This window comes from Hypanus sabinus, chromosome 3, assembly GCF_030144855.1.
Source record: "Hypanus sabinus isolate sHypSab1 chromosome 3, sHypSab1.hap1, whole genome shotgun sequence".
Taxonomy (NCBI): domain Eukaryota; kingdom Metazoa; phylum Chordata; class Chondrichthyes; order Myliobatiformes; family Dasyatidae; genus Hypanus; species Hypanus sabinus.
Genome location: NC_082708.1, coordinates 186772523 through 186790257, shown reverse-complemented (window position 1 = coordinate 186790257; position 17735 = coordinate 186772523). Strand labels below are relative to the sequence as shown.

At 41.6% G+C, this 17735-nt stretch overlaps 1 protein-coding gene across 5 annotated transcripts in view; it reads right to left on the bottom strand.

The window, feature by feature from the left end:
* Positions 1-17735, bottom strand: part of LOC132391962 (exocyst complex component 6B-like) — an 845841-nt gene that overhangs the window by 768441 nt on the left and 59665 nt on the right. The gene's annotated exons all lie outside the window — the stretch shown is intronic.

Here is a 17735-nt window from a genome sequence, read left to right as displayed (position 1 = left end):
CTTTGTTCTACTAGCGCTTAATAAAACTACTGTGAAACAAGTTTTATATCTCACTCTTGACTTCCGAAAGAACCTCGGTTCAAAGACATCAGCATCTAACAACTCTCATGGCTGGCAAGGAAGAACCACTCGATCAGCTGCCTGTACTGTGAGGTTACCAGAGGCTTTCACATTAAAAATCTGCACACTTCCCAAACTAATCTCAGTACCTCACCTTCTTCAAATAACATGCATCAAAGTTTTAAAAGATCAAAGTAAATTTATGATCAAAATATGTATATGTCACCGTATACTGCCCTGAAGTTCATTTTCTTCCAGACATTCAAGGTAGAATAAAACTACAACAAAACCAATGAAAAACTACACACAAAGATTGACAACCAACCAATGTGCAAAAGGCAAAATGTACAAATAAATATTTTTTATTTATTTAGAATGCAGTTGCAAGAAAAGGTTTGTGAATCCTTTGCAATTACCTCAGATTCTGCATTAGTTACTCATAAAATGTGGTCTGTTCTTCTTCTAAGTCACAATAATAAACATATACAATCTGCCTAATCTAATAACAAACAATTGTAATTTTCATGTCTTTATAAAACGCTTTGTTTAATCGTTCACAGTCCAGGCTGGAAAAGCTGTGACCCCTTGCAGTTAACAACTGATAGAACCTCCTTTAGCAGCAATAACCTCCACCAAACATTTCCTGTAACTGTTGATCAGATTTGTACAAACAGCAAGGAGGAAGTTTAGACCATCCTTGCACCAAAAACTGTTTCATTTCATCTATATTTCTGGGATCCCCTGCATGAACAGCCCTCTTCAGGTCATGCCACAGCATCTCCATTGGGTTAAGGTCTGGACTCAAACTTAACCATTCCTAAATATGAATTTTCTTCTTTTTAAACCATTATGTTGCTCTCGTGTTTCGGATCATTGCCTTGTTGCATCATCCAAGTTCTATTAAGCTTCAGGAGATGGACCGCTACCCTGACATTGTCCTGTAAAATGTCTTGATACAATTTTCAATTTTGAATTCATTGTTCCCTCAATGATTACAAGCTGTCCAGGCCCTGAGGCAGCAAAGCAGTTCCAAACCTTTATGCTCCTTCCACCATGCTTCACAGTTGGGATGAGGTCTTGGCCTTGATGTGCAGTGTCCTTTTCCCATCAAACATAGCAGTGTGTATTTCTGCCAAATAGTTCAACTCTTGTCTCATCTGTCCACAGAACATTGTTCCAGAAGCATTATGGAACATCCAGGTGGTCTTTTGCAAACTTGAGACTTGCAACAATGTCTTTTTGGAGAACAGTGATTTCCTCCGTGGTGTCTTTCTATGAACACAATTCATGTTCAATGATTTTCGTATAGTGGAAAAATGAACAGAGACTTTAGCAATTTCTGGAGATTCCTGCAGGTGTTTTGCTATTACCCTTGGGTTCTCCTCCACCTCCTCAGCATTCAGAACCCCTGACTTCAAATAGCTTATGTAGAAGGCATTACCCCAGAGGGGTAACAAACCTGCTGGTGTGGGACCAAAGGCTCCTGTACCTCCTTCCTGTTAGCAGCAACGAGAAGAGAGCATGGCCGGGTGGTGAAGGTCCAGGTAATGCAAGTAGTCTTTCTCCCAGTGTCAAAGCCTCTATCTTGAGACGAAGAGTAGACAGCCTGAGACTTTTCCCAGGGAGGAAGTGATAACACAAAGAATCATAATTTTAAGGTGATTGAAGGTAAGTTTACGAGGGAGGTCAGAGGTAGGATTTTTACACCCTGGAATGCTCTGCTTGGGTTGGTGGTGGAGGCAAATACATTAGGGACATATAAGAGACTCTTAGATAGGCATATTGATGATAGAAAAATAGGAGGGGTTAAACTGATCTTAAAGGTCAAGATGACATTATAGGCCAAAGGACCTTTACTGTGCTGTTCTGTTCTATGTTCTATGTCACTCGACCACACCGCTGTTGATTTTTCTGACTTACAGCTCGCTATTGGATTATTTTTCTCAGAGTGCAAAATTAACTCCAGTGCAACAAAAACAGAAAATACCAGAAAGAGGTTATGCAGCATCTGTGAAATGAGCAACAGATTTGCTGTTTCAGGTTAAGTTCCTGCATCTACCTTTGAATCACCAAAAAACAAGAGGCTACAGTTAAGGTGTTAATTAGTACAGTGGTGCCATGGAAGGGTAGCAGTTAGCATGTCGCAATTACAGCTCGGGGTATTGAGGATTGGAGTTCAATTCCAGCGTCCTCTGTAAGGAGCTTGTACATTCTCTCCATGAGCATATGGGTTTCCTCCAGGTGCTCCAGTTTCCTCCCACAGTCCACAGAAGTACTGGTTAGTAGGTTAATTTGTCTTTGTAAATTGTCTTGTGATCAGGCTAAGGTTAAGTAAGTGGGTTGCTGGGCGGAAAAGGTCAGTGTCCTGGAAGGGCCTATACCACACAGGATCTCGAAGTCAATATATTTATGGTTGGCACCAATGATGTGGAACAATGGGCCTCTTTCTGTGCTCTACAACTGTAATTTTAACTGCCGCAATGCACAAGGTTAAGACTGCTCTAAAGGTATGCAGAAACAGATATCTACCTTTCCAGGAACAAATAAAGTAAGTGAGCAAGCAGATTACCAGTTCACCCACTTCAATTTAACACCCTGATGCAACTTGATAGCAAAATCTGCCAACTTAATCTGGAACCTTAAAGTAGTCATTGCCTGGGGGGAGGGGGAAGTAGTGGAGATCAACTCCCACCACCTATTAAATCCTCACAAAGGCGTGCGTCTCAAATAGCCTCTGACAACCAAGTCCAGCTCCTCACCTTCATGTTTGGCTTAGCTACTTTGTTCAGCAGAACTGTTTCTACTGACAGAAGGAGAAAAGGCAGGATACTCCTGCCCTAAACCCAGACACTTCGGGCAAATGGGTCTCATCAGCAGTCATTGGTAGCTCATCTAGAAGGAAAACTCTGATCTCAAACCTCCACTGCCTTGGAGCTATATCCACTCATCGAAAGGCTTCAGGAGTAAATCCCCAGGAAAAGTCCGGAGCTGGGGTTCAACACTGACTGGCAATGCCACTGGTACCAAACTGTATCAGTCTCTGCCATTCCTTTAGATTCATCAGCTGCGTGGAGGGAAGCCTACTACATGGGCAACAGCTTGCTCTCTATATCGTACTGACCTGGCTTACGTATCATATAAGACAGCTAAAGTGCAACATTCATAGTCGACCCAGTCCAACAGAGGGCCTCATTCGATTTAATCTGTACACTACCTTACTTGACTGCATTAAAATGACCCACCCTATGAGAAATACTTCCTTTGTCATATCTATCCCTCCATCAGACTTGTTTGCCCTTTCTGAAGGGGTTGTCAAGCTGAAACTTTGACTCCATTTCTCTTTCACAAACACTCCCTCAGTGTTTCCAGCATTTTGAGTCTTATTTCAGATTGCCAGCACCTGCAGTTTGTTTTAATTCTCCTTAGAATGAAACCACATTTGCTCTCTCAGGCAGATTTCAAAAATCCCTCAAGAACTGTTTAATAGAAGGATCAGCAACATTCGGATTATTTAACACTTGGACGAGATCGGAAGCGAGTGTTCAGCACTGTCTGCCTGCTTGTGGCTGGTCTCTCTCTCTCTCCCTTACACTTGCTGCTGCCGGAATCTTGGGCGAGGTTTGATCAGTGGTTTGTGGCCGGTCTCTGCATTTCATGTTATATGTGTTTCTAGTTACTCCTTTTTTATTACTATTCTGTGCAACTTTGATGGGAGCAGACTGGCTCTGTGGCCTGCAGCAAATGAATGGCACAGCACTAAGTTGAACTGAAATGAACTAAACTGAACATTTCTAGACTATCTCAATTACTCTGTGGTCCTGATGTTTTATATTCTGTGTGTTTTTCGCTAGTTTTTAGCCCTTTGCGCAACAGGCTCTTTTATTTGTGTGTTGGGTGTTTGATGTTTTCATTAAATGGTTTCCACGGTATTTTTTGTTTCATGGTTGTCTGTGGGAAGAAGAATCTCAGGGTCGTATACTGCAAACATACTTCAATAATAAATGTACTTTGAATTTTTGCATCAGCAAATTTGCGGATGATACCAAGACTGGGGGTGTCGTGGACAGCAAGGAAAACTATCAAGTTCTGCAACGGGATCTGGACCAGCTGGAAAAATGAGCTGAAAATTGTCAGGTGAAATTTAATGCAGACAAGTGTGAGATGATGCACTTTGAGAGGATAAACCAGGGTAGGATTTACACATTGAGCAGCAGGGCACTGAGGAGTGTGGTACAATAGTAGGGATCTGAGAATACAAATCCATAATTTTTTGACAGTGGCATCATAAGCAGATAGAGTTGTAAAGAAAGTTTTTGACACATTGGCCTTCACAAGTCAAAGTATTGAGTACAAGAATTGGAATGTTATGCTGAATGTGTACAAGACATTAATGAAGCCAAATTTGGAGCACTGTGTGCATTTCTGGTCACCAACCTACAGAAAAGAGCCAATAAGATTGAAAGAGTGCAGAGGAATTTTACAAGGGTGTTGTTGGGACTTGAGTACCAGAGTTATAGGGAAAGATTGAATAGGTTAGGAATTTATCCCTAGAGCGTAAAATAATGATGTATATGGATGGCTATGGTCCAAGTGCAGGTTGATGGGACTATACAGATTAATAACTCGGCATGGTCCAGATGGGCCAAAGGCCTGTGTCTGTGCTGCAGTGTTCTATGACTCTAACTCCAGCAGTGATGGGAGACTGCAGACAATTACCTTTTCTGCTGACCTGACAGTTCACTGCAGAGGATGCTGCACCAACCCAGACAGTAATGGATTATGTGAGGATGCTCTCTATACTGGCAGTGCAGAATGTTCTGGATTTTACCAGCTGCTGGAATAGTAGTGGAGAAGCTATCCTTGAGCTTGCTCAGAGTTGCTTGCCCCCACCGCCCTCACAATCCCTTTAACTCTCAGCAACATCATCGTAATTCCACAAATGTAAAATTACCTCAAAGCGTACTGGCAACATTTGCCTTTACCATTCCAACTTCAAACTGGGCAAAATGGTGCTGATTTCTCAGCGTTTCCAGGTACACTTGGCTCACCAAGTCCCTTTCTGTAAATCTCGATGGAGGGAATGGTGGGATGATCCCAACAGAAGGGATGTTCCAATGGAAGGAGCACCGTGGTAGCACAGCAGTTAGTGCAACACGATTACAGCTCGGAGCAGTCTGGAATTCAGAGTTTAATTCGGGCGCTGCCTGTACAAAGTTTCCAAGTGACCTCATGGGTTTCCTCCCACATTCCAAAGATGCTCGGGTTACTAGTTAAATTGGCATTGTAAATTGCCATGTGATTAGACTCGTGTTAAATTGGTGGGTTGCTAGATGTTGCAGCTCATTGGGCCGGAAGGGCCCGTTGATTGATTGACAGATGGATGGATTGATGAACGGAAGGATGAATAAAATAATCCAGTGGAAGGGAACAGCTCTGTGGAAGGAAGCGTTCCCTACTGATGAAAGAAAATAGCTCCAATGCGTGGATTGCTCCAATGCAGATAAAACGCTTCCAAGGCAAGGGGACAGTTTCAAAGGATAACGATGCGTGAACTTATAGAACTTATTTCAACTGGTTCTTTAAATGTGCTAGCATTTTTTTCTGTTTGGAAAAACCATCTTTCAAGTCTGACTACCTCTGAAAGGTAGAATGAAGCTCTGACAGTTTTGACAGGACTTGGTACAGCTCAGTCTCCAGCTTTGTGCCAGGGATATCATTTATGCCACCGAAGGAAATGAAATGAAATATCTTTATTGTCATTGCATAGTACAATTTGTCATGCACCAATACAGTGAAAATGAGTTTGCAACTCTCGTACTCAATGCTATAAAACAACAAATAAAATAAATAAACAATAAATAAAATCAAGTGACCAGCCAGTACAAGCAATGTCCAGCAGTACAAAAGCACAACTCAGATGGATGACAGCCATAAACCAGTATGAAAAGTAGCAACATAACAAATTTATGGATGATGTTTGATCAATTGGTTCAGAGCAATTATAGCTCTGGGGAAAAAGCTATTTTTCAGTCTGGAAGTGCGGGCATAGAAAATCTGTTAACATCTGCCAGATAGAAGAAGTTCAAACAGATTATGTTAAAATTGTACAAGGCATTGGTAAGGCCAAATTTGGAATATTGTGTACAGTTCTGGTCACCGAATTAAAGGAAAGATATCAATAAATTAGAGAGAGTGCAGAGACGATTTACTAGGATGTTACCTGGGTTTCAGCAATTAAGTTACAGAGAAAGGTTGAACAAGTTAGGTCTCTATTCATTGGAGCGTAGAAGGTCGAGGGGGGATTTGATCGAGGTATTTAAAATTTTGAGAGGGATAGATAGAGTTGACGTGAACAGGCTGTTTCCATTGAGAGTAGGGGAGATTCAAACGAGAGGACATGATTTGAGAGTTAGGGGGCAGAAGTTTAAGGGAAACACGAGGGGGTATTTCTTTACTCAGAGAGTGATACCTGTGTGGAATGAGCTTCCTGTAGAAGTAGTAGAGGCCAGTTCAGTTGTGTCATTTAAGGTAAAATTGGATAGGTATATGGACAGGAAAGGAGTGGAGGGTTATGGGCTGAGTGCGGGTAGGTGGGACTGGGTGAGATTAAGAGTTCGGCACGGACTAGGAGGGCCGAGATGGCCTGTTTCCGTGCTGTGATTGTTATATGTTATATGATTATGTGATTGCATGGGTGTGTATTGTCCTTACAAATGCTTGTAGCTTTCCTTAGGCAGTGTGAGCTGTAGGTGTCCTCCAGGGCTGGGAGCTGTGTCCCAATGATCTTCTGTGCGCTAGAGACGACCCGTTGAAATGCTTTCCTATCAGCTGCTGTACACCTGAGATACCACACAGAGATGCAGAATGTTAAGAAGCTCTCTATGGTGCAGTGGTAAAAGGTCACCAGCATCTGTTCAGGTAGACCAGCTTTCTTCAGCGTCCTGAGGAAAAACAAGCAATGCTGTGCTTTCTTAACTATTGTTGTGGTGTTAGTGGGCCGTGTAAGGTCTTCTGAGATGTGTATTCCCAGAAACCTGAAACTGAACACTCTCTCCGTTAATGTAGATTGGAGTGTACTCGTCATCCCATGACTTTCCAAAGTTGATAATTAGCTCCTTAGTCTTTGCTGTATTAAGAGGCAGGTTGTTCTCAGAGCACCAGCTCACTAAGTTCTGTACCTCCACTCTGTATGCTGAATCGTCACTGTTGGAGATCAACCCGATCACTGTTGTGTTGTCTGCAAATTTGATGATGGTATTGGTGTCAAATGCAGGTATACAGTCATAAGTGAAGAGGGAGTAGAGTATGGGACTCAATACACAACCTTGTGGTGTACCAGTGTTCAGGATAGTAGTGGACAGGTGAGGACCCAGTCTCATTGCCTGTGAATGCTCTGACAAGAAATTCAGGACCCAGTTGCAGAGTGATGAGCTGAGGCCTAGCTGGTGGAGTTAGGAGATGAGCTTGCTGGGGATGACAGTATTAAAAACAGAGCTATAATCAACAAACAACATCCTCACGTATGTGCCCTTTCCATCCAGATGTGTCAGGACAGTGTGAAGAGCTAATGAAATGGCATCCTCCGCGGATCTGTTTGCTTTATAGGCAAACTGGTATGAGTCCAGTGTAGCAGGGGTAGTGACTTTGATGTGGGAGAGGACCAATCTCTCAAAGCACTTCATTATTATTGGTGTGAGGGCAACCAGACAATAGTCATTCAAATAGCTGATGTTTGTTTTCTTCAGGACAGGCACTCTGCTTTGGACACTTTTAACTTGCACTGGACACTTATAACTTGATTTTAACTGACATGTTGTGTTTTACTATTTATTGTTGTGTTTGCTATGTTATGATTGCATTTGCCCCTGGGAAACGCTGTCTCATTCTGCCCTGCAGAGCTGATATACGGTTAGAATGACAATAAAGTTTTTGAAACTTGAATCTTGATGGCTGACTTGGGGCCCGTTGCCTGAGATAGAGACAGATTGAAAATTCTCGTAAATACATCAGCCAGTTGATCAGCACAGTCTTTAAGTACCCGTCCTGGAACTCCATCTGGGCCTGCAGCTTTTCGTGGATTGATCCTCTGCAGCATGTGCTGTACATCGCTGTACATCATGTTTGATGAAACATAAAACATATATTCACTATCGCCAGAGATCAGGCCAGTGCCTTCCCAGACAGATATTATACAAAATCGGCATCATTTACCCTCTCGTGTCCTTAAAACATTATTAAGATGATAAGAGGCATAGATAGAGTGGGCAGCTAGTGCCTTTTTCCTAGGGCAGAAATAGGTAGTTCAAGAGCAGGTACAGGAGCCAGAAGACCAACTCTCAATGTTTCAGGAACAGCTTCTTCCCCTCTGCCACATTTTTATGTTTACTGTAATTCATATATATACACATATATACCCATACACACACACATATACACATTGTAATTTGCGGTTTTGAATTATTATGTATTGCAATGTACTGTTGCTGCATCCCAACAAATTTCACAACATATGCCAGTGATATTAAACCTGATTCTGATTCTGAAGAGGGAGGAAAGTATAGGAGGATGCCAGAGGTAGATTTTATTTAAATAAAGTGTGGTGGGTGTGCAGAAGCCCTGCAAGGGATGGTGGTAGAGGCAGATACATTAAAGGCATTTAAAAGACCCTTAGACAGAAAATATTAGATGACAGAAAAATGGAGGGCTGTGGGGGAACGAAGTGTTAGATTGATCCTAGAGTACGTTAAAAGTTCAGCACAACATTGTGGGTTCAAGGACCTGTACTGTGCTGTAATGCTCTGTGTTCTATACAAGTTAATCCCACTTGATATGTCACCTTGTGAGTTTTGCCATTGAGGCTGGTTATCAGCTGAAGGTTTTACCACTACTCAGCAAGTTCCAGAACCCCATTACCTGCAATGTTATTTCCTCCACTTAACTCATCCTAATCCTCAATCCCCTTTGTTTCAAAAAAGAAAATACCCACCTAGAAAATCTCTCACACAGTTCATAGGCTACAGCAATATCTTTGTAATTCTCTGTGATGTCAAGCAAAGCTATTCATTTCCCTCCATAGATGCTGCCTGAACCATCCAGTTCCTCCAGATCTGCATTCTCTCCTGTGTCTCAAAATACTTTGAATGTCTCATTAACCTTTTCTGCTTTTTTGGAACTAGCCATACAATCAAAACCAGCAGTGTTTCTACACTTCTCATTTATTCCACCACTGCATGTTTCCTTATGTATTTCTCTGATATTTTCTTGGTTAGTTTGCTTCCTCCAAACACATCACTTGATATTTTCCTGAAATTAATTAATTTTACATTACTGTACTCAATTACCTAATTTATTGGTACCCTACTGTCAACTGAAACTTGCCTCCTCACTATTAAGTTTATGATCAGTTTGGTATCGATGACAAAAAACAGGGTATCTAGTACCAAAGACTCAGTGTAATATTGAGTCTTTCAGTCAGTGAAATCCTCTGCATTTGTCTATATCAGGGGTTCCCAACCTTTTTTATGCCATTTAAGCACTATTAAGCACGGGGTCCATAGACAACAGGTCGGGAACCCTGGGCTAGATCAATGTTTGGTCCAATTTGTCACCTGTTTTTGTGTTCGATTACCTTTTTTTGATCCAGTTTGCTCTGTGGAGCTTTGTGAAATGTTTTGATGAAATCTACAAAGACGAAATCAATTGATTCATTTTTCATGTAACCTTTTTAAAGAACACAACATTTCAACACAATTTTCCCTTAAGTTACAATGGTTCCTGTCCAACCTGACTGAGAGGAAAAAGATTTATAAGGGACCTGAGGAACAACTTTTACATACAGAGGCTGGTGAGCATATGGAACAAGCTCTCCAGAGGAAGTGATTAAGGCAGGTACAATCGCATTGTATCCATTGGACAGATACATGGAGGGGTGGGGCTTAGAAGGATACGGTGCCAAAGCAGGAAACCTGGATTAGTTGGATCAGTACCGTGGTCAACATGTACTAGTTGGGTTGAAGGGCCTGTATCTGTGCTGTACTAAGAACAGTTGATGTTAGTGTACCCACAGTTTACATGCAGCTCCATGCAGTCACACACAAAGGTGAATTTAATAATCAAGGTTATGCTGGTTACGTTCTCTTTCTCTCATGTCTTTCTGTATACACATCTCTCCCCCTCTCTCTTTCCCTCCTCTGCGTCTCTCTTTATACCTATATTCCCTGCTCCTGTGCATTCTCTGGTATGCATATATCTCCTTCCTCACCTCACCTCAGTATCACTTTCTGTATACACGTATTTTCCCTCCCACTCTCTCTCCTTCTCTGTGTGAAATGGAAGATAGTTTGGTGAGTATGACAGTGCAGAAACAGGGTTTAGACCACAGTTACACCATGCACAGAAAACACAGAAACACCATCCTTTTTTCCTTCAAAATTAAACTTTTATTCATAACAGTAGGAAAGCACATAAAGAATAAACACAAGAGATTCTGTAGATGTGGAAAATCCAGAGTAACACATTCAAAATGCTGGAGAAACTCCGCAGTTCAGGCAGCATCTACGGAGAGTCAATGTTTCGGACTGAAACGTCAACTGTTTATTGCTTTCCACAGATGCTGCCCAACTTGCTGAGTTCCTCCAGTATTTTGTGTACAAAAGAATAAACACGGTGTAAAGATATTTACACTCTTAGTGTCATTTGGTCAATATACTCAGGAGTATACTGAGATGGTACATCTCTATAACGCTATTGCCTTTCCGGTGGCCCCATAGGGTGAAGACACCCTTCTGTTGTTAGAGGGACTTCCTCGCCAGACTCAGCCCCTCTATGTGACGTAATGGAAGAAGCCCAGGCTGTGGCCCTTCTCCACATTAGCTGCATTGAGCTTCAGTGCATCCCTCAGCACGTACTCCTGCTGCCTGGAGAGTGCCAGTCAGCAGCATTCCTCCATGGACATCACGCTGTACTGAAAGACCAAGTTTCAGAAAGCCAATGAGCAATTGTCACTGAGCAGATTATCTTCCAGCTGCACTTGATGTCCACCTCTGGGAATCAAAGACCAAGCTTTGTTGGGTCTAGGTAGCACTGTGGTTAGCATGGCACTATTACAGCTCGTGGCATTGGCAAGTTCGGAGTTCAATTCCGGCGCCATCTGTAAAGAGTTTGTATGTTCTCCCCATGACTGTGTGGGTTACCTCCCACAGTCCAAAGATGTACCAGTTAGTAGATTAATTTATCATTGCAAATTATCCTGTGATTAGGCTTGGGTTAAATCAGGGGTTGGGCTCAGAAGAGCCTGTTTATCTCCACATAAAATAAAATAAAAATCTCCGTGAATAGGTTCTGTGCTTAATGCAAAAGGGTCACCCTCACCAGATAGGGTCAGCTCAACTTCAATCTTTCATGCAAGTGTAAATTTTATTGCAGAAAATGAATGTGAGGGAACACTAGCAAAAGGCAGTCAGACTGAAGAGTATGAGAATCTCTAGCAGGGAAGAGGTACTACCAGTGCTGAGGGCCACCTTCCAAGTGTTCCTTAAACCTCCACAGAATGTGCCTACAGTCGACACAAGGCAGAAGAGGAGATTTTAAATAGAGCATCCTTCATAACACCTTACAGAGTCAGCAAAAAGGGTTCAATTCCTGCCACTGTCTGTAAGGAGTTTGTACGTTCTCCCTGTGCGATTCCTCCCACATTCCAAAAATGTATGGGTTAGGGTTAGTAAGTTGTGGGCAAGCAGCACTGACACAGGAAGCATGGCGACACTTGTGGGCTGCCCCCAGCACATCCTCAGACTGTATTGGTCATTGAGACAAATGATCCATTTCATTATATGTTTCCATGTTTCCCTGTAAGTGTGCAAAATAAAGCTAATCTACAAACTTTAAAAAAAACCTTTAATTCTTATTTCCTTGCAAATGGAAGGCAGATCAGTAAGGAAGCAGCTGAGAATTGTTGTACCTCAAACAATGCTTTGCTCTAACACCTTGCCAAAAATATCCTCCTACTAAGTAGTGTCCTAATTATGCAAATGACCTGACAATTTCACTCACTTTACAATGCTGTTTGACACTATAATACCAGTAGATGGCAGGAGAGTGTTATTAAATCCAATTTATGAAGATTGGAAGAAATAATTTAACAATTATGGGGGGAGGGGAGTGTCAGGAAATGTGGGTTCATATGTTCAATCCCATTCTACTGTGCAACCTGAAACACTCCCACCAGTATCCTAAACAGAAAAGATTCTGCAGATGCTGGAAATTTTGAGCAACATACACAAAATGCTGATGAATTCAGGTCTCTTTTTCCACCTGTTACATTTTCCAGGAGCACTACATGCACAGGACATTTAGCATTGTCAGTAATCCCTCCCATCCATCCAACAATCTTTTCGACCCCCTACCATCAGGCAAAAAGTAGCGTAGCATTAGGACATGGACTATTAGAATGGGAAACAGCTTCTACCACCCCCCCCCCCCCCCAGGCTGTGAGACTACTGATCTCCCTGCCACCACCCAGGTCTCATCATGTACAAAGCACCAGTAACGATATACTGCTTACTTTTTAAACTTGTGTCGTAAATGCACCTTATTATTTGTTAATTTTTTGTTGTGATATTACAAACCCCATTTCCAGAAAAGTTGGGATATTTTCCAAAATGAAATAAAAACAAAAATGTGTGACATGTTAGTTCACGTGAACCCTTATTTAACTGACAAAAGTACAAAGAAAAGATTTTCAATAGTTTTACTGACTAACTTAATTGTATTTTGTAAATATATGCAAATTTAGAATTTGATGGCTGCAACACACTCAACAAAAGTTGGGACAGAGTTAAAATGAGATTGAAAAGTGCACAGAATATTCAAGTAACACTGGTTTGGAAGACTCTACATTAAGCAGGCTAATTGGTAGCAGGTGAGGTATCATGACTGGGTATAAAAGTAGTGTCCATCAAAGGCTCAGTCTTTGCAAGCAAGGATGGGTCGTGGCTCACCCCTTTGTGCCAAAATTCGTGACAGAATTGTTAGTCAGTTCAAAAGGAACATTTCCCAACGCAAGATTGCAGAGAATTTAGGTCTTTCAACATCTACAGTACATAATATTGTGAAAAGATTCAGAGAATTCAGAGACATCTCAGTGCGTAAAGGGCAAGGTCAGAAACCACTGTTGAATGCGCGTGATCTTCGAGCCCTCAGGCAGCACTGCCTAAGAAACTGTCATGCTACTGTTACAATTATAGCCACCTGGGCTTGGGAGTACTTCTGAAAACCATTGTTACTTAACACAGTCCATCGCTGCATCCAGAAATGCAACTTGAAACTGTATTACACAAGGAGGAAGCCATACATCAACTCTATGCAGAAACGCTGGTGAGAAACGACCATCCTGATTGTTATCAGCGAAAGGTGCAAAAGCCAGTATCTGCGATGGTATGGGGGTGCATCAGTGCCCACAGCATGGGTGAGTTGCATGTATGTGAAGGTACCATTGACTCTGAGGCATATATTAGGATTATAGAGAGACATATGTTGCCATCAAGGCGACGTCTCTTCCCGGGACATCCATGCTTATTTCAGCAGGACAATGCCAGACCACATTCTGCATGGGCTACAATAGCGTGGCTTTGTAGACACAGAGTGTGTGTGCTTGACTGGCCTGCTGCCAGTCCAGATCTATCTCCTATTGAAAATGTATGGTGCATCATGAAGAGGAGAATCAGACAGCGGAGACCACAGATGTTGAGCAGCTGAAGTCTTATATCAAGCAACAATGGACAAAATTTCCAATTGCAAGTCTACTACAATTAGTATCCTCAGTTCCAAAACGATTAAAAAGTGTTATTAAAAGGAAAGGTGATGTAACACAATGGTAAATATGCCTCTGTCCCAACTTTTGTTGAGTGTGTTGCAGCTATCAAATTCTAAATTTGTGTATATTTACAAAATACAATAAAGTTGGTCAGTAAAACTATTGAATATCTTTTCTTTGTATTTTTGTCAGTTAAATAAAGGTTCTCGTGAATTAACATATCACACATTTTTGTTTCTATTGCATTTTGGAAAATATCCCAACTTTTCTGGAAATGGGGTTTGTACTTTATGTGTTGTGTGTGTATTAAATGTACGCCTTGGTCTGGAGGAACTTTGTTAGGTTTGGCTGTATACGTGTGTACGGTTGAATGACAATAAACATGAACTTGAACAGGTCAGGCAGCATCTCATGAAATGAATAAAGAATCAATATTTCAGGCTGAGAGTCCTGATGAAGAGTTCAACCCAAAATATCAACTCGTTATTCCTCTCCATTGATGCTGCTTGACCAGCTGAATTCCACTAGCATTTTGTGTGTTGCCAGAATCCCACCTCACTCAGAATTTTATTCACTCATCATTCCCAGTATCTCACTTTTTAAATTATCATCTTTTATTTTCAAACCCTCCCTCTAGCTCACATTTCCAACAGACAAACTTATTTTTATGATTCTCTCTCTCGCTCTCACTCTCGCTCTCTCTCTCAACACAGATTTATTCTCAGCATGTGCCCTGGCAACAATAGCAGACACTGCCATTGGCACCAGCTCTTACCAATGCTTCTCCACAGCCTTGCTTCCCAAAGTTGTAATGAAAGCCACAATTGTTTTCAAAATATTCGTCTTCCCCCATCCCTATTAACACCCGATGATGACAAGAAGGAACTGTCATTTTAAAGCAACTATACTGTTACAACCACGAGAAAATCTGCAAATCCAAAGCAACACACACAAAATGCAGGAGGAACTCAGCAAGTCAGCCAGTATCTATGGAAAAGACTAAACAATTGACTTTTCAGGCTGAGAGCCTTCTTCAGGACTGAACTTTGAATATCTGCACTTCTCCTCTCATTCATTTGTTATGTCCCATGTCATTTGATGCAGGCAATCATGGTCTTTTCATGACCATTATTGTTCTTGGCCATTGCCTTCTTCTGGGCGGCGTCTTTACAAGATGGGTGACCCCAGCCATTATCAATTCTCTTCAGAGATTGTCTGCCAGGTGTCAGTAGTCACTTAACCAGGACTTGTGATATGCACCAGCTGCTCATAAGACTTCCCCAAACTTTATTTTTACATAATTATTGATTCTTTATAATTATCAAATGTTGTTCTTTATTGCATGTCATGCCCTGACCAGCACACAACAAATCGTTAATATATGTAGATGTACAAGGCAAATAAAGTTAATCGTCGACAAAACTGATTCTTCATGACCGTATTGCAGGCAGTTATAACCTGCAGCTGTCTAGAACATTGGCTCTGAAATTCTTTCCTCGTCACTTCTTTTTTCTCTTCTCATTTAAGAAGCTAACATGACTAGAAGAAAATCTATCTTTCTCATTTTTAGTGACATGTTGTTTAAGACTATTATGTACAATAGTTTAAAAATAAGTTATTCTAATTAACTTCTATTTGAGGAACAATCTACACTTCACTTGGACTGCTTTTCAGTATAGAGGTAGGAGATACAGTTATACCAAGGAAGATACATAAAATTATGCTGCACAGTGAAGGCCATGTAGTCCATTGGGTCTGCATCAGCAGAGCATTAGGGGGGTTAGCTGCAGCCTCCAGTGGTTTCCTAATATCCCTGCACAAGGATGTAAAGCTGCGGCTTTATAAGGTATTGGTCAGACTGCACTGGGAGAACCTTGAGCAGTTTTGGGTCATTTTAATCTGAGAAAAGATGTACTGGGTTTGGACAGGTTTCAGAGGAGGTTCACAAGAGTGGTTCCTAAAATGAAAGGGTTAATTACAGGAGCTCTGTGCCTGTAATTGCTGGAGTTTAGAAGGATGAAGTGTATCTCACTGAAACCTATCAAAGGCCTAGACAGAATGGATGTAGAGAGGACATTTTCTATAGGGGTAGTGTTATGAGTGCTGAACAGACCTGATGGAAATGGGGTGCAGAGTTAACCATTTCCCCCCCCCCACCCCGAGAACTAAGAACTATTGCTATTGCTAAGCTGCTAATGAGAGAGAGAGATGAAGCACAGAGGCAGGGACATCTGCTACAAATAAGAGAGAGACACACACAGTTGATTTATGTTTTATGGCTTCTTCCTGGATTGTTTACCCTTCGCTACAAGGACGTTACTTTGCTCGTTAACTTTCCTAAGGAGACAGCAGGAGTGGCCTGATTTGATGGACATGGTGATTTTGAGTTGTTGGATGGCTGATACCCCGTCAGTGGGGATAAAAGACAGGTGTGGGGAGACACCCCTCAGACACACCAGTGGACACTGACCAAGTGTTGTGCACCCACAGGAAGGTGGGAACTTCGAGGACCGAATCAGGAGATTCAGGGCCGGTGGGGACTTGTGTGTGTGTCCACTCGTGCCAGAGGGACGAGTCCGCTACAGAAGAACGGTCATAACCGAATGACCACAACAATACAACGCAATCAGAATACAACAGAATGTTTGCTGGCTGCAGCTGCTCAATCTCTTGCTCGGTCTCTCTCTCTCTCTCTCTCTCTCTCTCTCTCTCTCTCTCTCTCTCTCTCTCTCTCCAACAACTTACAATACAGCAACCGCAACTACCTCAGCACACATGAACTGAACTGAACTCTATATTCTTCAATGACAATTCATTTACCCCTAGACATTGATAGAGCTTGTTTATTATTACTTATTATTATTCCTACACTTTTATGTTTATTATTGCTAATCTGTTTTATATGTATATTTGCATTTTTGATACTGTATTGTGTAGTTTACTAATAAACACCTTTAGTTTTCGGTACCGCCAGACTCCAACAGATTCTTCTATTTCTGCTGGTCTGTAAACCCAGTTACGGGGTACGTAACAGTAGAGCCCAGGACCAGAGGGCACAGCCCCAGATTAGAGGGACGTCCATTCAAAACAACAATGAAGAGAAATTTCTTCCGCCAGAGGCTGGTGAATCTGTGGAATTTATTGCCACAGATGGCAACGGAGGCCAGGTCATTGGATATACTTAATGTAGAGATTGATACGACCTTGATTAATAACAGTGTCAAAGGTTACAGGGGGAAGGCAAGAGAATGGGGTCACGAGGGATAATAAATCAACCACGATGGATTAGCAGAGCAGATTCAATGGGTCAAATGGCCTAATTCTGCACCTATGTCTTATCCTTTTCTTTCAATTCCCCTCTGAAGGCTCCTGGCGAATTAACCCTACTCTCAAACAATGCATTCCAAATCCCAGCAAAAAACATATCAACAAGGTTCCTTTTCCTCATCCTGATCATCTTAATCCATTCTCATGAAGGATTCACTCAAAATGTTAACTGTGCTGCTCAACCTGCTGAGTATTTCCAGTATTTTCTCATTTTTTTAATCTGATATCTGTGTCCTCTAACATGGCATGGTACTGCTCCAGAGATCCTGAGACAATTGTGAATGTCTGTGTGGAGTTTGTACATTCTCCCTGTGACCAGGCACCTTTCAAAGTTCAAAGTAAATTTACAATCAAAGTATATATAAGTCACCATACACAACCATGAGATTCATTTTCTTGTGGGCATTCACAGTAACTACAAAGAAACATAATAGAATCAATCAAAATCGTGCAGAGACCAATGAGCAAAAGACAATGATCTGTGCAAAATACATAAAGAAAAAACACAAACAAAATAACAATGCTAAATAAGTAA